The sequence below is a fragment of the Arachis hypogaea genome, chromosome 4, assembly GCF_003086295.3.
Source record: "Arachis hypogaea cultivar Tifrunner chromosome 4, arahy.Tifrunner.gnm2.J5K5, whole genome shotgun sequence".
Classification (NCBI taxonomy): Eukaryota; Viridiplantae; Streptophyta; class Magnoliopsida; order Fabales; family Fabaceae; genus Arachis; species Arachis hypogaea.
The window spans coordinates 117,685,167-117,705,260 of NC_092039.1; the positions used below are offsets into that span (position 1 = coordinate 117,685,167).

A 20,094-nucleotide genomic window follows, 5' to 3' on the forward strand; every position below is an offset into this window, starting at 1 on the left:
TAAGGCTTATAGGATTTATCTCAAAGAACATAGGACCATAGAGGAATCCATACATGTTACTTTTTGTGATTCTAAATTAATTCCCAGTACTGTGATAGATAATGATTCAGATTGTGAAGGGGCTGGAACAAGCAAAGAAAATCCCAAGTCTGCCCAAAATGAAGAATCTGCCAGTCCAGATTTGTCTCATCAGATTGGAGGAGACAATTCCATTTTGTCTCTTGAGCCAGAACGAGAAACTGAAACAGTGAGACCAACAGAAACTCATCAAAGCTCAACACCATAAAGGAAGCCTAGAGAATGGAAGTCTATGAGGGGTTATCCTCATGATTTCATCATTGGTGATCCCTCCCAAGGAGTAACAACAAGATCCTCAACCAAAAGACAATCCGAACCAAGCAACTTTGCACTCTTGTCACAATTAGAGCCCAACAATGTCAAACAAGCTCTTGAAGATCCATCATGGGTCAAAGCCATGCAAAAAGAGCTTGCGCAATTCGACAAGAATGAGGTTTGGACACTAGTACCTCATCCGGATGGTAAGAAAGTTACGGGTACTAAGTGGGTGTTTAAAAATAAACTTGGTGATGATGGACAAGTTGTTTGTAACAAGGCTAGATTAGTGGCCCAAGGTTACGATCAAGAAGAGGAATAGATTTTGATGAGTTTTTTGCTCCGGTAGCTAGAATGGAAGCAATTAGGTTGCTTCTTGCCTATGCTGCCCATAAGGGTTTCAAAATGTTTCAAATGGATGTTAAATGTGCGTTCCTTAATGGCTTTATTGATAGAGAAGTGTATGTGGCTCAACCCCCCGGTTTTGAACATAAAGATTTTTCAAATCATGTTTTTAAACTTTCAAAGGCTCTTTATGGCCTTAGACAAGCTCCAAGAGCTTGGTATGAAAGGCTTAGTGCCTTCCTATTAGAAAATCAATTTCAAAGGGGTACCACGGACACAACTTTATTCATTAAAGCATCTAATGATGATATGCTTCTAGTTCAAGTTTTTGTGGATGATATTGTGTTTGGATCGGCCAATGAGTTCTTGTGTGAAGAGTTTGAAAAACTCCTGACTAGTGAGTTTGAAATGAGTTTAATGGGAGAGCTAACTTTCTTTCTTGGCCTCCAAATTAAACAAACTCCTAGTGGCACTTTTATTCACCAAGGAAAGTATGCTAAAGAATTAATCAAGAAATTTGGCCTAGAAAATTCCAAACCAATCAATGAGAACTCCAATGCATCCAAACACTAAACTTGAAAAAGATGATAATGGAAAAGATGTGGATGAGACAAGGTATAGAGGTATGATAGGATCACTCATGTATCTCACATCCTCTAGACCGGACATTATCCAAAGTGTGGGTGTATGCTCAATATTTCAATCTCACCCAAATGAATCCCATCTTTCAGCCGTTAAGCGCATCATTAGATATATTAAGGGAACTAGTGAGTATGGCTTATGGTATCCTAAATCTGATGATTTTTGTGTAGTAGGGTTTTGTGATGCAGATTATGCGGGAGACAGAGTGGATAGAAGGAGCACCTCCGGCATGTGTTGCTTCCTTGGAAGCTCACTCAACATGTGGTCAAGCAAAAAACAAGCCACAGTGGCTCTATCCACAGCTGAAGCTGAATATATATCCGCATCTGCTTGTTGTTCACAATTAATTTGGTTAAAAACATAATTGGAAGATTACAAATTAAAGATCAATAGTATACCCTTATTTTGTGATAACATGAGTGCTATAAATATTTCAAAAAATCCTGTTTTGCACTCAAGAACTAAGCACATTGAGATCAAATATCATTTCATTAGAGAACATGTGCAAAAGGGTACTATTGATATTCAATTTGTAAAATCTGAAGAACAACTTGCTGATATTTTTACAAAACCCCTCTATAAAGACAGATTTTGTTCATTAAGAAAAAGCTTGGGCATGATTGATTTAAGCTTTGTTGAAAATTTGTGAAATTCTAATTCTGTTCAGTTTTATCTCGTAGGAATGGACGAGATAAAAATAAAGGCATGCTGGGAGAGTTGTGATTAAGGGGGAGACTGCGCAGAAATAAATTCCTATGGGCTCCACTAAATCTTTTTTACCCCACTCTGACCGTTTTGTTAGTTTCTCACCTTTTTGAAAATCAAAATCTCTAAGTTGTCTTATCATATCTTGTTGGAAGAAGCATAGTGTCAAATCAAATCTTTCCTTTTCAACTAATCCCTTGATTTAAGGAAACCACATTTTCAAACCCTTGGAAACCGCCTTGGTTAATAACCGCGCCATGATGACCATTAACTTCCTCCACTATCTCTTTCAAATCAACATTTATTGCCTCTCTAACCTCCCTCCACTCACCACTCTCTTCGGCCATCTCTTCTTCTTCCACCCTCATTTTCTCTCTTCACATAATGAAAAAGAAAACTGCATCAAGAAAAAGTGAAAGAATCCGTCTCTCTCAAAAACAGTCCACACCACAATCACACACACATATTCACATTCACTCTACATCTTCATCCTCTCCCTCTCAACCTACCAAACGGACAACCACCATGAGAAAGAAGATTTCTCACAAAAGCTCTGGCCGAGGCAAAAATAAGGAGCCAAGTGTTGAGGAAGAATCATCTCACACCTCACCCATTGCATCACCACTGCCTCCCTCACTAAAGAAAGCAACGCCCCACACATCTGGCAGGAGCTCTCAGAAGCCCAAAGGTTTCGTGTTGCATGAAATCAGAGAACTCGCAAACCTTGAATCACTGGACTTCAAGAACAAATTTCACAAGCCACACTCTCATTATGATCCGTCAAGATATGTTACATGTGCATTTTATGAATTTCACCAAGAGATTTTGGAAAAAAGGCATCTGTGTCCCTCATACTTAGTGAACTTTGATCAACTGGCCGCCAAAGAAATCAACTTGCATCCTCTGTTTGACAATCTCAAATGGTCTCCTTTGCTCCTCATTCACAAAATGGTATATCCAAATTGGTAAGGCAATTTTATGCCAATCTGAGACTGATTGATGGAAGTCTTCACTCCTATGTGAAGCGTGTGCATATCACTCTGAACAATGAAATCATCAGTGCTGCCCTTGGCTACACGGATGAAGGACTGAGGCTATACATGAGTGACAAATAGGATGAACACGTTGGGTTTACATACAAGCAAGTTCTTTCACATATCTGTGCAAACATGTCTTGATTGGACGGCACTGTTCCTACTCACAAGGCTCTTGGACCAACCAACTCACTGCTGCACCGCATCATTACTCATAATTTAACCCCACAAAGTGGTTCTCATAATAGGGTAACAGTATCTGATTCTCTCATAATATTTGCCCTTGTTACCTCATCTTCTATTTCATTTGCTTACCTCATGATTAGGCATATGTGGGAATCTGTAAAAAGTACCAAGAAGGCTAATTTACCTTATGGAATATTTTTCACGTGTATTTTTTAGTACTTTAAGGTATATTTAACAAATGAGGATGTGGAGAACAAAATTTTCATGATCAAAGGTGGTGCGGCTGGTAAAGGAACCAAGAGTAAGAAATCAATGCCAATGGATAGCAACTTTGAAAGTCAGCTTGAATCCTCCAAAGCAACCGAATCCATAAGAGAAATTCTCACCGAATTCTCAAATATGTCTGAGCTCATGGTGCAATTTCATAGGGCTGCTCGCAAGCTAGCCTATGAAAATAAAAGGGCTTGGGGGAGATGTAAAGAGAGAGTGGGTCTGATGCTGGAAAACTTGGAGAAGGATCTGGGAGTTGGCAGTGAAGAAGATGCTAGAGACTCTGATCTCAATCTGTCTGGTGATTAATCTTCTGTTTCAAGTTTAGGATATTGGCTTAAGTAGGCTCAATCTGATACTTTATTTTGTTTGTTGGGTTGGATACTCTTATAACTCTGAGATACCCTGTGATACTCTGCTTTGTTTGACTATATTTTGGATATTTTGCTTGCTATATCAAATCTGTTTGCAGTTGCCCCTTTGATGACAAAAGGGGGAGAAAATGCTGAAAATTGAAATTAGAAAACAGGGATGAAATTCTCTCTTGAGAATTCATGATCACTCCTGTTAAAGAGGATTGATGCTTGATTGATGAATCTGCTTTAATTGTGATCTGTTTTGATCATATTTTGATTGATACATCTGCTTTAAATATATTGCTGCCATTATTTGATCTTTATCTTGGTAAAATATGTTTATTGTGTTGATGATATATTTTACTTACCTTGATAAAATGATTTATGTTGGATTTATTTTTGGCAATTCCTTTAGGCTCTTAATGATGAAAGTTGCTGTGTTTATAAAAAAAATTTATATCATGCTTGAAAAATATTTTTCATAACAAGATTGCTCTGATTTACTGGAAAATATTTTTGAACAGCAAGTCTTTTGTCAAAAACAGATTTTGATTGATTATGGTGACTTTGAACAGAAAATCAGATTACTGATAATAAATGAGTTTTGATAATCATTCAACTCTGCTCATAAATCAAGCATTTAGCATCATGAATAAATATGCTAAATAACATTGTTATTTGAGGCTTGATTAAAATGTTATAGGTTTATGCCTCCCTTGGTAAAATAGCATACATTAAGGGGGAGCCATGTGGCATTTAGAAAGGGAGAGAAATTCAAATACAAAGGGAGTATTCTTTACTCAATCTTTAAATTTCTTTCCATTTCAATTTTAATAATGTTTGTCATCAAGGGAGAGATTGATGAGTTTGGAAAACTCTAAACTAAATTGATGATGATCAAACATTATTAACAGCAAAATTATTAATTTATTCTGATTAAAGTATGTTAATTGTAATAATTTTTGCTGTGCAAATTCCTAAACGGGCCGAACAAATTAATATTAAAGCAAGCCTATTGGAATAATTTTTATTCAGCCTTGATGATAAATTATTGTAACCATAGTGGCTGAGACTATGTTTTGTTTGGTTGGGCCAAATTAAACCTCATTGCTCCAAAGCCCAACTATGATCCATGATGAGTAACCCAATGCATGATCCAAAAATTCATCAGGAAAGCAAATGTTATCATTTGCACATGGCTGAAATAATTTGGGCCAGTTTGATCCTATTGTTGACATAAGCCCAAAAGTTGTTCCTCATGCATGGTCCAAAACCATGAAGTAAAGAATGCAAAGCTTCAATGCTTCCAACGGATTCCATTTTATTCTTTGAGTGGAATTCAAATTTAATTTGCTAACATTGGAAACATGAGAGAGAATTTGACTTTGATTTGATTGAAGGGATCATTGCTACACGCCACTCTAAGGGAAGTAAAAGCAACATTTTCTCAATTAATTTTTTTTTATTTCATTAAATTGCTTTTCTTCCAAGGTTGTTTCTTCTCTCTCATCTCTTTCCCTCTTCTCTTCGGTCATTAACCAGAAAACAATGGATGCCATGAAAGCAAAAGTGAGCTACCGAAATGAAGGAAGAGCAAGCTACAAGACCATCATGATGATGGCAAGAAAACATAACAAAATAAAAGTATGCTGTGGCTGAGATTTTCACCAAAAGTGGTAAGATTTGGTGTGGTAATCTTGAGCTCTTCATACCCAAAAAGAAAGAATGAGATTCAGCCAGCAAGGAAGATCTTTGGAGGATGGCTTGTCTCTGATTCTGCTCAACCACCACAGGAAGTAGCTAGAGTGGCGAAGTGATGGAGGAGGCAGAGATTGGAGCAGATGAAGCCATCATCATCATGAAGCATCAAGGGCCAGAAATCCATCTTGGGGAGCAAGCCAAGGATGGAGCGCTCAGATTGATGAAGAGTGATGACCAAGGAAGGACTAGAGGTATTTGCATGTTGGGTTTTACATGGGTTACCTCTTCTCTCTCTCTGGCCAAACCGGTTTCGTTTTGCATGGAGAAGAAGTTAAGCTTGGTTTGTTTTGGTTTCAACTATGGAGGCTTCACTCTTCTATAAAAAGGGTGAACAGCCATGGTTTGAACCAAGGAGTTAGAAGTAAGCATTGAGAGTGCAAGGCACAGAAGTCTCAGAGCTACCTAAGCTTACAGATTTTCTTCTCCTTCAATGTATTCTGTTTAGTATTTTTCTGTTTAATTTTGTCATGTCTTGAGTCTCATGGAAAAAGACAAACAGTGAGGTTTGTATGAAAAAGCCATAGAGCGGAAAAAGGCAGAGAGTGCAAAATTAAAAGAAAAAGCCATAGATGTCCTTAGAGTTCCTTTGTTCATCTATGTTGTGTTTCATGATTCTGTGGAAATCCCCTTGTAAGTTGGGTTAGCACTTTACAGTTTGTAATCTGGAAGATTATAGTGAAATTCCATCATTGTTGTGATGGAGACTGGATGTAGGCTGCACTGCACTTAGCAGCTGAACCAGGATATATCTGAGTGTAACTTTCTCTCTCCTCTACTCCATTTCTGTTTCTGCTGCACAGGAGCTAAAATCAAATATATCTCGTGCCAAGTGACGAGACAAAAATAAAAGTCTCGTGGCCAGGGACGAGACAAAAATCAAAAAGTCTCCTCAAAGACCAGAAAGTGTAATCAAGCAAAAAGGAGCTAAGATTCAACCTCCTTTCTCTTAGCCTCTGAAAACCATCACTTTTAAACAACTAGAACCTGCAGAAGGGTTTTTGGATTTGTCTGAAAAAGTGATCAAGTATAGTGGTGGTCTTTCATTGGCACTTAAAGTATTGGGTTCCTATCTTAATGGTAGGTCTATTGCGGTTTGGCATAGTGCTATTGAAAAGATAAAGAAGTCTTCACATTCTGACATTATTGATGTATTGAAAATAAGTTATGATGGTTTAGATTCTATGGAAAAGGATATTTTTCTAGATATTGCTTGTTTCTTTAAAGGACAGGAGAAAGATTATGTAACAGAGATATTAGAAGGATGTGATCATCATGAAGCTCTCCATTATGTCACTTTTCATGTTGCTTCAGCTAGTCCTCAGAAATCGGCTAATTGACTCCATTTCTTATGGCTCCTTTATAATCATGTTGCCACAGCATAGAGTGATATTTGGAAAGCATGATGAGACAGATTCAGATTCATTACAGAGGGAAAGCGAGAATATGCAGGCCATGGTGAGTACGTACCAATGTCAACTTAGTTTCCATTCTTGTAAGTTGTAAGTTTCCAATTGTTTTGATCTGCAGTTATTGATAAAGAATAACCTATATGTTGTCTAGTTCTGTGGCTATGTCTTTGGTGTAACTAATCAGAACTTTTATTACTAATGTTTGATGACACATTCTCTAAAGTTCTTACCTGATAAGCCTTTAATATGTCGTTTCTTTCCTTAAAACAGCAACATTTTTTCAATTTGCAGACATCTTTCCTTTCCAACTATGTCAAGGTCCAGCTTTCAGAGAAAAGAATATACATTGGACAAAGGCAACTATCTCTGCCTAAAGTGCATTATATCTACCATTTTCCAATCAAGTTCATCTTGAATTATATCAAAGGATTTGTCAGTGCAGGTGCCTCTCTAGTTTTGATTTTGTACCCTTCTTTAATTTGAAAGCTTCTATTCTTATTGTTGTTGAAAATGAATCGCGGTCTTAATATTGGTGTAAGAAATTTCCTTTTATAATTATGGTATGAAGAATACAAAAATAAAATTTCCATTTTGAGAAATTACTATAAGATATGTTGATGATGTCCTAATATTAAGTTACTTGTAAATTACAAATTCAGATAGAAGTATGGAACATAGGTATCTTATAAAGTAGAGGTTTGAACAATTTTTTTTTTGAAAGATAAGATACATTGACCAAAAAGACAAGGATTTACTCGGAAACTCTGTTGCTTCAAGCTGATAAATGTGATCAATTAAGCTCTATAAAGTTTCATGGCATTGGAGGAATCATTGTATTTTTCCTTCTTTGCTGTAACTTCTTTCCTGATAAAAAATCTTCTGCCATTTTCACGAAAATTATATATGAATTTGAAACACATATGATGAAGTTCTATGAAGGCTTAATGAAGATAATTAACTGAATGGTTTAAGCCAATTTATATATCCTGGTGAAATAACTTTGATAGTTAAGTGCTGAAGTTTGGGTAGATATATTCTAATGTTTTTTTTTTTGGCTTAGTTTCTTTGCTCCTCACTAAAGATATTATTTTGTGTTGCCAGATTCAAATTACAGAGTCAGTTGGATACTTTCTCAAACATGCTCACTAATGACATTATTCCAAACATGCTCGACTGTGGAAAGCATACAGCACCATATTGCAGGTATATTTAATTTAGATTACTGTAGGAAATTATAGCATGCCTGTATGTACACTAAATAATAATTAATACAGCATATAACTATGGTTCCTGCCTGTTATATGTGCACTACAGTCAAACCCACATTTGTCGAATATCAAGATTTACTTGAAGATCTTGAAGAGAAACTATCTTCAATTTCAAATACGGAAGAATAATGAAAGTGAATCTACATTTCACATATGGAAGGTGTATCATGGAGAAATGAGTATGATTTTTCATTCATTACCGAAATGGAAGGTGGTTTTACATGGCCCTTACCACATAACAAATTCCTAAAATAACGGACTTATAATTAACTTGCACCTTTAAGTAACTGACTACTATCTTCTTTGCTTGTGTTTCTATTCAGTGACTGCAAGTGCAAGATCCTTTCACGACCTTCGAGTCTTTATTTTTTTGTGAATAAAGAAAAGAATTGGAAGTGTGAAACGATCATGTCTTGCTAAGAAAAAATAAAGGGTCTATATCTGTTGACTACTTGACTCTAACCAAATTAAATTCCACACGCTTTTTGTTGGCAGTGGGGAAGGCACTTCTAATACGAAATTTCCTTTGCTTTTTTCACGACAAAAAGCGATCACTTTTTTGGTAATGTTATCATATATGTTGGGAATAAGACCCCATTCCCCCTTGAGAAAACACCTTTGACAGAGAAATAAAATAGACACAATCACAACACAAGAATTTAACGTGGAAACTCTAATTACCGGAGAAAAAACCACTCTCTAACACCGGCACCCCAATACACCCACACTCTCTCAAAGCAAATATCTAATTACACCTAACAACACTCTCTAATCAAAGAGTATAGAGGAAAAGAAAAATCAGATACAAGCTTAAAGTGTTTCCGACTGGTGCAAAAACAAATGAAAAACTTAGCCTCATATTTATAGCCTAGGTCACCCACTCTATTTGCTATCCTAAGCAATATAGGACTAATTCAACCAAATCCTAACAATATAGGCATGTGTTGTAATTCATTCTTTATATTATTAAAATTGAGATGAGTGGAACTAATTTAACTCAACAAATTTACAAGATGAAAGATATTTTGTACTTATAAATTATTTAGGGATTTTATTTTTAACTTGTAAAATTTGTAATACAATTACACTCTATATGATGGATCTCCGGTATCATCATATTTCATATACATAATGTAAAGTGTAGTTATATACATACCATGCTAAAGAAGAGCTCTCCAGGCCTGTTGACTTTGTAAATAGCTTTTTTTTTGTCTTTTATTTTTTCTTCCCTTATCTAATCTTCCATTAGAAGAGGCGGTCAAACGCATCTAATGAAGGATACAGAGTATAAAGGGTTCACTTTCTCACTTTCTTTACCTGTGCATTTTTCTTTAGATCTTTAGGTACTATTCTGCTTTACTTGTTTCCTCACAACGTGCATTCTCATGAAAAAAACATATGATTACTTCCTGCTATTTGTTCACTGCAGACACATTCAAGATTATTGGAAGGTAAAACTTTTGCAATGATTAAGAAAATGAGAGTGAATGTAGATTTCATCTTGGCTTGATATACACGTTTTCTTGCTGATGAAGTAATATGCTCGAGAGGGTTTCACTTTCACCTTGAGCTACTTGTTGAAAGCTCTAATGGGTTAGCATCTCAAATATATGGACCAAGCACCATTTTATAATTGATTGTGATGACAAGCAAACATTGTTTATGTTCTGGTTAACCATGGTTTTCATCGTAAGTCATTTTGCTGGCGTTAGTCCCATGACTGTGCCATGGTTTGTGCGGGCAGACATGTACATATATTTTTTAGGAGTGCGTTTCTCGAACATTGTGTAATTTCTTTACTTTTTTCCTAATTTTGTAAAGTGTTCTTGCTGAGTTTGGCCGGTGTATAACTCGTCCGTCGATGAATGTCTTCAAGTTTCTCGTCGGGATGAGTTATACGTCGGCAAGGAGAGAACAAGGGGACGCTTAAGTCAGTAAGTGTTTAAGAGGTATATAATAATTCTATGAATATAGAATGTAAGACATGAAATGAAAGTTATCATGTGTTATATTGTGTTTATAATAATTCTATTTGGTCATTAAGATAGAAATGATGGTCATTAAGTCGGTAATAAAGGTGTCAGTTACAAGCAAAAGAATGAATGATAGTTAACGCCGAGTTATAACTCATAATGCATAATAAACACTGAGTTATAAGGTGACGGATCATAAAGTATGAACAAATCAATTTGTATATATTGGTTGTGCTCCTGGCATGTCAGCATTCTTAGGGAAATTTATTGTTTATGCAGACCTTTTTACCCTCACTTAGCATTTCAATTCTTTTTTGGTTCACTACTTTAGAGAGTGCTGTTTTCTGTTTTTGGGTGCTCGAGTTAAGATATTCATTTTGAATTCGAAGACTCTTTGTTTTGTGATCTGAAGGGATTTTTCTCTTCCCCCCTTTGGTTCTATTGTTAAAAAAGTAAAAAAAATAAAACCATAAATAAAAGGTGGCTTGATTTGTTAATTATCGTCATCAATGCTTTTGTAAGGAGACAATTCTTAGTTAAATTTACTGTGCAACAACTTTTTAAAAAAAAAATAAAGAATTTAGTAAGACATGTCAATATGTGAAATATCTCAGTTTCAGTTTGGTTTGTTTCCTGTAGTGTAGGCCATAGTACATTTATTAACCAATCAGATTCCATAAACTTCCTATACACAGTTTCACACATGCATGTCATAATCTTCTCTCTTGATCCTTAGTCTACAAGCACCCAACAAACCACACTGCTACAAGCCGCACATTTCAGTTATTCACAGCACAACTCAAGCTTCTTTTGCTGGGATACACAACTGAACTTAAGTATATGGAGTCTGCTATAGGCAGAGCCTCTTCTAGTCCATTGCCACCACCACGATCATGGACATATCATGTGTTCTTGAGTTTTAGGGGACAAGACACCCGCAAAGGATTCACTGACCATCTCTATGCTTCACTGCAAAGGAAGGGAATCACAACTTTTAGAGATGACATGAACCTTGAGAGAGGTGAAGTTATTTCACATGAACTTCTCAGAGCAATTGAAGAGTCTATGTTCGCAGTCATTGTTCTGTCGCCAAACTATGCTTCCTCTGCTTGGTGCTTGGATGAGCTCCAAAAGATTGTTGAGTGCAAGAACAACCTGGGGCTACAGATTGTGCCAGTGTTCTACAGTGTGGACCCTTGTGATGTGAGGCACCAAAAAGGAACCTTTGAGGATGCTTTCAGGAAACAAGAAGAGAGATTGGGAGGAGACAGTGAGAAGGTCAAGAGATGGAGAGAAGCTTTAATACAAGTTGCCAATTACTCTGGATGGGACTCCAAAAATCAGTAAGTTCACTGTCCATTAGCTTCAATTGTTTTGTACTGATTATGTGCCTGACATAAATATAAAGTAATTGTCAGCAAGTGTAGACTGATAACTAAGAGGCCCAAATGACCAATCTTATTATACCTTTGATATACAAAATAAAAAATAAAACATACTTGAGCAAGGTTAAGCAATTCCTCTTGTCAAATGATGCTCTCCACATGCTATAGTAGTTGAAGAAAACGTGCAAGTCATTCATATTCAACCAATAATTTGAGAACTTTATTTATTATACTCTTCCTTCTATCCTACTAATTCTAATTTGTTTTTTCAAATAAGAAAAATAGTTACCTTATTTTGTATGTGTTTCTTTTTAGACCCGATAAAAAGTTCTTTCTTATTTATGCATGAGGCAACACTTGTGGAAAGCATTGCTAAATATGTGCATACAAAGCTAATTCCAAGATTGCCATCTTGCATAGAGAACCTTTTTGGTATTGCTTCAAGGGTGGAGGATGTAACTAGACTCATGTGTATTGGGTTGAGTGATGTTCGTTTTACAGGCATATGGGGCATGGGTGGTGTTGGTAAGACAACTATTGCTAGAGCAATCTATGAAGCCATTGAAGATCAATTTCAAATTAGTTGTTTTCTTGTTAACATAAGAGAGACATGTGAGACAAATGGGATACTTGAACTACAAAAAATTATTGGTGAACATATTCAAGTGAGTAGATGTACTTTCAGTAATTTGTATGATGGAATGAGGATCATAAGAAATTCTCTATGCAACAAGAAGGTTCTTATTGTTCTTGACGATGTGGATGATGTAAGCCAATTGGAGAATTTAGCTGGGAATCAAGACTGGTTTGGCCCCGGAAGCAGGGTAATGATAACAACTAGAGATATGCATCTACAAAAGACACATGAAGTGTGTGACACTTATGAGGTTGAATGTTTAGATAAAAGGGAAGCTCTTCGTTTCTTTTGCTCAAAAGCCTTCAAATGTAATGTTCCTGAAGAAGGGTATTTGGAAATGTCCCATGAAGTGGTCAAATATACTGGTGGTCTTCCATTGGCACTTAAGGTTTTAGGTTCTTATATTTATGGAAGAAATATCAGTGCTTGGCGTAGTGCTGTCAAAAAAAATAAGAAGTGTTCCAGATGCCAAAATTCTTGATACACTAAAAATAAGTTATGATGGTTTGGATTCCATGCAAAAGGAAGTATTTTTAGATATAGCCTGCTTTTTTAAGGGGATGCCTAAAGCCAAAGTATTAGATTTATTTGAAAAGTGTGGTTATAATCCACAAATTGAAATTGATGTTTTGATTGAGAGGTCTTTGGTTACAGTAAAGCAGGACATTGATGAGTGTATGAGAAAGTTTGATGTGTTGGAAATGCATGATTTGCTTCAAGAAATGGGGAGAGTCTTTATCATTCAAGAATCTCCAAATTACCCTAGTAAACGTAGTCGATTGTGGTCGCCAGAGGACCTTGATCTCATGCTTACACAAAACAAGGTATGTGCCAACTCTTTCACAATTATAAGGTGTTCTAGCACTTTATTTGTATTTCAACTTACTCCATAAGACTTTCTCATATTTTAATTTTCTATACAGGGAACTGAAACAATTCAAAGCATAGGTCTACCTCCAATAAGAAATGGGACATACTATGTGGAACGTTGGAGAGACAAAGCTTTTCCAAATATGAGTCAGCTAAAATTTCTCAACTTTGATTTTGTGAGAGCTCATATTCATATCAATATTCCAAGTACCTTAAAAGTTCTTCACTGGGAATTTTGTCCACTGGAGACCTTGTCCCTTGTGGATCAAAGATATGAACTTGTTGAAATTAAAATAAGCTGGAGTAACATTGTACAACTTTGGCATGGATTTAAGGTAAGACTCTTTTTTCTTTACAAAATTCTCAGGAGCTCTATCAAATTTTGTTAAATTAGCCTTTAAAAACTTGGCAACTTTAACATTTTTCTAATATAATCAGTTTCTAGAGAAGTTGAAGCACTTGGATCTAAGCTGTTCAGACTTGGAGCAAACACCAGATCTTTCAGGGGTTCCTGTTCTTGAAACACTTGATCTTTCATGTTGCGACTGCCTAACACTTATTCACCCCTCTCTCATATGCCACAAAAGCCTTCTTGTGTTGAATTTGTCGGAGTGCACAAGTCTTGAAACTTTTCCAGGTAAATTAGAGATGAGTTCTCTCAAGGAACTGAATCTTTGTGACTGTAAGAGTTTCATGAGTCCTCCTGAATTTGGAGAATGCATGACATAGTTATCAAGACTTTCTTTTCAGGACATGGCTATATCTGAACTACCAATATCACTTGGATGTTTAGTTGGCCTATCTGAATTGGACTTAAGAGGTTGCAAAAAGCTTACTTGCCTTCCTGACAGTATTCTTGAATTAGAGTCCCTCAGAATTCTGCGTGCTTCTTGGTGCTCAAGTCTTTGTGATTTGCTACATTCTGTGTCACTTATCCCTTTTTTAAGCATCCTTGACTTACAAGATTGTTGTCTAACTGAGGAGTCGTTCCCTTGTGATTTCGGACAGTTTCCATCGCTGACGGATTTTGATTTATCAGGCAACCATTTTGTTAATTTGCCAATAAGTATCCATGAACTTCCCAAGCTTAAATGTCTTAGCCTTAATGGTTGCAAAAGGCTTCAAACTTTGCCCGAGCTTCCATCAAGTATAAGAGAACTGAAAGCATGGTGTTGTGATTCTCTGGACACACACAGTTTCAATAATTTATCAAAGGCATGTTCCGTTTTTGCATCAACTAGCCAAGGTTCTGGTGAGGTCTTGCAAATGGTGATTCCAGGGACGGCTATTCCATCATGGTTTGTTCATCCACAAGACAGTAACTGCTTATTAGTCCCATTCCCACATAATTTCCATCCAAGTGAAAGGCTAGGAATTGCTTTATGTTTCCTAGTGCGGCCTTCCAAACTCTGGTTTTCCCTCTCACTCCGTTTGGCCGTTGGCAATGGTGATAGAGTCATAACCAGCAGCATTCCTTTTTGGTATCATCAAGGTTATCACCTGTGTATGTTTTGTATGACCAATGATTGTTTAATTGATCAAGAAACTCGGAAAGCCATTCATTTTGAGCTGTCATTTGAAGATATCAATGTTGAATATCCACCAGAGATATTGAGCTCTGCTGCATGTTGGGTGCATACTGATGAAATTGAGCATTTGAACAAAGGGGAAACTGAGAGGCCCAAGAAGAAAAGACAAAAGATGTTAGAACAGAAGCATTGAGGAAATGGGTGTATAATTGAGAAAAAAGATATTTGAAGCTGATATAGTTGGGTATTGGAAGTAGAATCAACATTTCCAATGATGACCATGGAGGAGATGCATAGATGCAGTCTCAGAGATGCATATGAAATTTTGACACTCATTTGAACAGCCAGTTATCTTGTTAAGTTGTGCTTTAGGTTGATTTTCATGTTTCAACTTTGTACTAAAGTAAGATCAGTTTGTCTACAGAAGTGAGTCTGTTTTTTGTTATTGTTGGTCAGAATACTTCTAGGATTGATATGTTGAAGAAGCAACTTGCAATGTCATTTGCAATGAAGGACCTTGGGCCAGCAAAGGAGATTACTGGCGTAAGAATCGAGCATGATAGAAAAGAGAAGAAACTTTGGTTGTCACAGGAGAAATACATAGAGACAATGTTGCACAAGTTTAAAATGGAGAAAGCAAAGGCCATTAGTACTCCTTTTGCTACACACTTCAAATTGAGTTGTAAGCAAAGTCCATCAAGTGATGAAGAGAAGAAAAACATGAAAAAAGTTCCATATGCATCAGTCGTGGGTAGTTTAATGTATGCTATGGTGTGCACAAGACCGGATATAGCTCATGATGTTGGTTGTGTTAGCCGTTTTGTTTCAGACCCAGGAAGAGAACATTGGAATGCTGTAAAATGGATAATGAGATATCTTCGTGGTATTCTAATACGAAGTTGTGTTATGGAAGTGATAAGCCTATTCTAGTTGGTTACACTGACTCAAACATGGCAGGAGATATTGACTTTAGAAGGTCCATTTCAGCCTTCTTGATCAACTTTGCGGGTGGAGCTGCGTCTTGGCAATCTAGATTGCAAAAATGTGTTACTTTATCTACTACCGAGGCCGAGTTTATTACCATTACCGAAGCGTGCAAGGAGATGCTTTGGATGAAGAAATTCTTGAACGAACTCGGGTTTACTCAAGAGAGGTATGTGTTGTTTTGTGATAGTCAAAGTGCTATACATCTTGGTAAAAACTCTACTTTTCATTCCTGATCCAAACATATTGATGTGAGGTATCATTGGATACGTGATGTTTTGGATGCTGAGTTGTTGGAACTTGAAAATGTTCATACTGATGAGAATGGTTATGATATAATGACCAAGACATTACCAAGATGGAAGTTTAAAGTTTGTTGCTTAATCGCCGAATTGGCGATTACCTCTACATAGTCGTAAGGGGGAGATTTGTTGGGTTTTTGGGCTCTCTTCCTATGTGGAGAAAAAGCCCAAATGCTAGTATCCAAACTCATGAATAGTTGAAGTGGCTGAGGTGAGTTAGGGTTGAGTGAGTGAGGTCATTTTGAAAGGAGAACACCAAATACTAGAGAGAAAAGAAGAGAGAAAGTTATTTTCGCACATACACAAAGCTATCTCTATAAATTGGTCGTTGCAGATTAGTTAACCATTGGATCGAGCTCAAATTTGGACAGTGTGTTCCACACATCTGGTTCTTTATTTTCACCGTTCAGATCTTTAATTCGACGTATGCAGCTAGAGATATTAGCCACGCACAACAGCTCTATTTTTGTGGTATTTTCATCTTCTTGTTCTTGTTTTGTAAACTTTGAAGTTTAGGTTGTTTGGCTTGTTGTATGCACGTTTTGTGCAGTAATTTGTGACTCTCTTGTATCCTTTTTTTTCATCATAGTGAAGCTATATCCTGGTCTTGGTGACTCGTGGTTTTTACTTCTCTCATTGAGAAGGTTTTCCACGTTAAAAATATTGGTGTGTTAGCTTGTTTCTAATTTCTGGTTTATGTGATTTTTTTGCTACTATTGGGTATTATTATGCTGGTGTTAATACTTGTTGTGAGTGAATATTGTTGCTCCTCTAATTCTTGCAAGTAGGGAATTGTGTGTTTTATTCCTATCACCGAGGTATTGCATTGCAATATTGCATACATGCATATAGCATTTCTCCACTCCCATTGTGCTTTTCCTTTTGTAAATGGAGGAATTTAGACATGGTTTTGGCATCTTTTCCCATTTTAGCGAAGGTTCACTTTGTTGGCAAGTGCATTCTTCTGATGAGATTTTACAGGTGCTTTTCGACTTGTTCCGACATAATGTTCGGCTATGGAAAGCATACAGCACCACGCTGCAGGTATATCTAATTTAGATTAATGTTTGAAATTATAATATGCCATTATGTTCACTAAAAAAAAAAACAATATAGCATATGCAATCTGTGCTTTACAGTCACACCCAACGCTTGTTGAATATCAAGATTTACTTGAAGACCTTGAACATAAACTATCATCAATTTCAAATACGGAAGAATGATGGAATCGAATCTCTACATTTCACATATGGAACGGGTTGGTTCCCTGTTGAAGTAAATTGCTGAGTGGGTTTCATCGTTCCCCACATGATTGTCCAACAAATCATGTCAGCCCAATTAAAGACCATGCATCATTTGCCTTGGAATCACTTGATTGTGAGGACTGGAAAACATCGTGTACGTGCTGGTTTACCATGATCTTGTTTACAAATCACATTGGAGGTAGTCCATTGAATCCGGCATAGTGTGTAGATAGAGGTTAGAAGTATTTGTAGGGAGGCTTGTGCATGTTTGAGGATTTCATTATTCTTTTAACTTTTTAATACACAATCTTGTAATATGTCTTTTATTGTAAAAGCATGAGCAGATCCATTTGTATATATTAGTTATGCTTCTGAAAATTTTGATAGCTCAACATTCATAGTGGAATTTATTGATTCCGCAACTTGTACTTTTCTCCGTTGTGTTAGAGTACCATGGAATTTTTGCTACTTTCATGTTTGGTACTTTTCCCCTGTAAAAATCGTACAGTTATGGGATGGAAAGAAGGTAGACCTTTTCATCAACAGCACTATCAAATTTTACTACATAAACATATCCAGCAAAAATAATAACTATGTGATATTTTTTTGTTTTGTTCAGTTTCTAAATGATTTAAAGCACTTGAATCTGTCCGGCTGCTACAAGTTGAAGCAAACACCAGATCTTTCCGAGGTTCCCAATCTTAAAACACTTAAAACACTTACAAGTTGAATCATATTCACCCGACTCTCGCACACCACAAGAGCCTTGTTGAATTGATTTTACGGGGATGTAGCAGTCTTGAAACACTTGCAGATAAATTGGAAATGAGTTCACTCGAGAGACTAAATCTATGTAGCTGCTATAGATTGAGAAGATTGCCAGAATTTGGAGAATGCATGAAACAGTTATCGATTCTTACTTTGAGATTTACAGACATAAAAGAGCTACCGAGTACTCTTGGAAATTTGGTTGGTCTGTCTAAGTTAGAATTAGCGGCATTGGAGTCTATTGTTCTTCCTGTATCACTTGGATGTTTCGTTGGCCTAAAGAAGTTGGACTTAAGTGGATGCAACGAGCTTAGTTGTGTTCCGTACAGTAGTTATGGATTAGAGTCCCTCACAGTTTGGGATTCATCTGACAACTCAAATATCGTTGGCCTTTTGAGTTCTCTTTCCCTTCTGACCTCTTTGAGTAGTCTGAAATTATGGGTGAGTTTTCCCACATCTAAAGAGTACGATCTTGGCCACTTAGCATCGTTGACGGATTTGGATTTATCGTGCAACAGTTTTTCAAGAGTTCCAATAAGTATCCATGAACTTCCCAGATTAAAATGTCTGGACCTAAATAATTGCAGTTTTTTGGAGGTTTTGCCAGAGCTTCCATCAAGTCTAAGAGAACTACGCGCAGAGGATTGTTATTCACTGGATGCATCCAGTGTGAATGATGTTATTTCAAAGGCGTGTTGTGTCTTTGCAGAATCAGCAACCAAAGATTGTGAAGAAATCTTGCAAATAGTGATTCATGGGAAGGAAATTCCAGCATGGTTTGAGCATCAGGAACAGGATAACGCAGTATCAGTCTCATTCCCGCATAATGGCACTTCAACTGAAACCCTTGCACTTGCCCTGTGTTTTCTATTTGAAGATGAAACGTTTTCAAATGAACAGCCATGGATGATCTGCAACGGTAAAGAATTCATAAGTAAGAGTTTATTGAAGGTGTCGTCGTGTATATGTTCTGAGAATTTGTTCATTGTCTGCCTGAACGGTTACTATTTTAGTAACCTGTTAAGCCAACACAATCGCTTCCAAATGCTATTTCCCAATATCGGAGTTCAGAGATGTGGAGCACGTTGGGTGTGTAAGCAAGACATTCAAGATTTCAAGAAATGAAAATCCCAAACAGCAACAAGAAAAGCAACTCTTGAACTGAACATGGACGGGATCTCGCATTCTTCAGCTTCTAGATTACATTTATGATTGCCAGGTTTAGATATCTTCAGCCAAATGATTCCCCATGTTTGAAGCTCTTGACAGAGCTCATTGAATGCATCTAACTGCAATGTGAACCAAGAAAGAAATGTAAATCTGCCGAAGGGCGTCTATATATTTGGGGCAGATACTAATTGTTCTTCTGGGGGTGTCACAAATGCAGAGAGGATATGCATGGAGAATTCAGAACTATACCTATTGAAGCTCTCCTTTATGTCACTTTTCATGTTGCTTCAGCTAGTCCTCAGATCTGCAGTTATTGATAAAGAATAACCTATATGTTGTCTAGTTCTGTGGGCTATATGGCTTTGATGTACCTCGTCATCGGAACTTTTATTACTAATGTTTGATGACACATTTTCTAGAGTTCTTACTTGATAAGCCTTTAATATGCTGTTTCTTTCCTTAAAACAGCCGCATTCTTTCAATTTGCAGACATCTTTCCTTTCCAACTATGTCAAGGTCCAGCTTTCAGAGACAGTATACATTGGAAAGGTAGAATTTATAATAAATAAGATTTTACTAACTTGTGTTCTAAAAATATAAGTTAAAAATACTATAAAATATATTTTGTAAAAGTTGTTAAAAAAATAAATATTTTTATTTCTTTTAATACATTAAATACATAAAAAGTATTAAAAAAATTTTATTATTATATTTTAAAATGTATTTTTAGAGTATAAATTTGCTAAATTCTATATATTATGATAATAAAAAATACTAAATCAACTATTAAAATTAGTCATTATATATTTATATATAAATACATATATTATTTAATTTATTTTTATTATATATTTTGTATTCTAATATATATTTTATTACAACGTGTACTAAGCCTAATATCGTTATGATAATAATAATATAAA

The 20,094-nt window shown here is 36.2% G+C and overlaps 1 pseudogene; it reads left to right on the forward strand.

The window, feature by feature from the left end:
- Nucleotides 1-10,867: 10,867 nt before the first annotated feature.
- LOC112797500 (disease resistance-like protein DSC1) lies at nucleotides 10,868-19,488 on the forward strand (annotated as a pseudogene).
- The last annotated feature ends 606 nt before the right edge of the window (nucleotides 19,489-20,094 follow it).